The sequence below is a fragment of the Gavialis gangeticus genome, unplaced genomic scaffold (assembly GCF_001723915.1).
Source record: "Gavialis gangeticus isolate Ggan-Ray unplaced genomic scaffold, GavGan_comp1, whole genome shotgun sequence".
NCBI lineage: Eukaryota > Metazoa > Chordata > Crocodylia > Gavialidae > Gavialis > Gavialis gangeticus.
This window is the reverse complement of record NW_017729027.1, coordinates 18,067,424-18,069,862: the sequence shown is the minus strand read 5'-3', so window position 1 is coordinate 18,069,862 and position 2,439 is coordinate 18,067,424. Positions and strand designations below refer to the sequence as shown.

General features: G+C 37.6%; 1 protein-coding gene across 1 annotated transcript in view; it reads left to right on the top strand.

Moving 5' to 3' along the window:
* The window catches only part of KCNQ5 (potassium voltage-gated channel subfamily Q member 5), an 849,165-nt gene that overhangs the window by 86,310 nt on the left and 760,416 nt on the right, over positions 1 to 2,439 (top strand). The gene's annotated exons all lie outside the window — the stretch shown is intronic.

Sequence of the window (2,439 nt, the reverse complement as noted above, 5' to 3'; positions counted from 1 at the left end):
AGAGGGTCCAGAGGAGGGCCACTCACATGATCACGGGGCAGCAGGGCAGGCCCTATGATGAGAGGCTACGGGATCTGAACCTGTTCAATCTCCACAAGAGAAGGCTGAGGGGGGATCTAGTGGCCTGTTACAAACTTGTCAGCAGGCACTGGGGGAGTCCCTGTTCCCCTGAGCACTACCAGGAGTGACCAGGAATAACCGTCACAAGCTGGCAGAGGGTAGATTTAGGCTAGACATCAGGAGGCGCTACTTCACGGTCAGGGCGGCTAGGATCTGGAACCAACTTCCAAGAGAAGTGGTGCTGGCTCCTACCCCGGGGGTCTTTAAGAGGAGGCTAGACGAACACCTTGCTGGGGTCATTTGACCCCAGTACTCTTTCCTGCCATGGCAGGGGGTTGGACTTGATGATCTGCTCAGGTCCCTTCCGACCCTACCAACTATGAAACTATGAAACTACCAATTTGAAACCTCAACGAAAATAATAGTTAATAACAACAATGACAATAAACAGCCAGCTAACAAGCAATGAAGCAAATAGAGGCAATTTGAGGAAAAATGAAGGGTACTTCTCTTGGCAATTAAAGGCCCAAAAGAAATAATTGGACACTGAAAACAGAAACAATGATGTCCAAGAAGGAGAAGATTAAAAAGAGTGCATTAATGGTGCAAAACCTGTTGGAAGAACTCATAGAATTTGATGAAGGAAGAGAGCTCAGGCACTCTTCTCCATAAAGCGAGGCCTGCTGGCATGCTGATTAATACTTTTTTTTAAGTAACAAGCAACAAGGTGAATAAAGAGACAGACATATCCTGTTTCATTCAACATGAGTAGAGGCTAGATCAAATTACAATTTTTTAAAATAAAATTTGTTGAAATGTTTTTTGACATTGTCAACAAAACTCAAAATAAAAACTAACTTTTTTCTGAGAATGCTGAGCTCAGTTTGTCATCTTACTAGCATATGCATCTGTGAATACATAAACTCAGTTCCCTTATGTATTATCCCCCTGAACACACTGGCTGAAGGTCACTACTGATTTTTACAGTCCTTTGTATAACGAGGCCTGTTCTGTAAGAGATCACCTATCTTTCAGTGACAGTGGTACCACATGACAGTTCTGCTTCACTGGGAATATAAGTCTGACACAAAATAGAGAGGACTCTTGATCCCCATGAAACAGAACTTTTGCCAGCATGAGACCAAATTGTGGATCACTATGACAAATGAAGTAAAAAGGATCACGACCCTTCCGGCAGTTGGAACAAAATGCAAATGGAAGTCAGGGGTGTATCCTCTGGTATCTCTAAACAAATGATGGTGGGTGTCAAGGGGAGTATGAGAGGGGATATATCTCTCCAGATATAACTTGTTCATATGTTCTCCCTCCAAAGCATCCACTACTGCTTCTGTTAGAAATAAGATATAGAGACCATTAGTCTGACTCATTATGATACTTATGTTCTTAAACTGTGTTCAAAACCCATTATTTCAGCTTAATTTAGCCATAGTTACATCCTTAAGCCCACCAACATCCAAAGACGTTATAAATTTATTTAAAAAATCCATACACACAATAACTATGCTTCTTCCTGCCAGTTTAAGAGGAAAAGAAAATACTGTAATTTCTTGTGGTAGACATTAAGACAGCATAAGATGTTATGGTGATGGGCAACCTCATCAAACCCAGGACAGAAGTAATATCTGTCATTCACACCATGGTTTTCTGCCCTACTTTTAGGAAAAGCAAAGTTTTTAGATATACATTTGTATTTAAATTATTATTTTTATTTAAAGTAAGTATATTTTTCCTTTAAAAAAATAAACCTATTTAATTAAATTAATATTATGATAAAGGATGTTAAATACTCCTAAATTTACTAGAATACATTATTAATATTGAATTAATATAAGTTTTCTGGTGACAGTTTCAAGAAAAAAAGATCACTGACCTGGTAGAATCTTGCTGTCCTCCAGAACCTGACTTTGTTGATATCATAAATAAGTTTTTGACAGAAAGCAAAATTAGTGAGAATATTCTCCCAGGAGAAGTATAAGGCCTGTACGTAGCCAAATTTAAATTAAAAGCTACACTTATTTGCAAATAAACAAGTTGAAATGGTTGTAGTCAATGAGAATAAACCTATGAAAGCATTCTGGCAACTCTCAGAGCATTTTGATTAAGTTCATTGGCATTAAACATTATATCAAAATTATTTATAATTGCATTCAATTAAAGTTATCTGTTCCAAAAATGTCAAAAATGAAATTGATTTTGCTTTAGAGTAAACCCATCTCTTGCCAGAATTCTTCTTTGACTTTGAGCTTCAGACTTCCTTAAGAAATTCCAACAGGGGGATACAAGTTCTTTAAATGTACCTATAATCCCATTCAATAAAAAAAAACAAAGTATTGTATTATCAAAGGACAATGTTTTGTT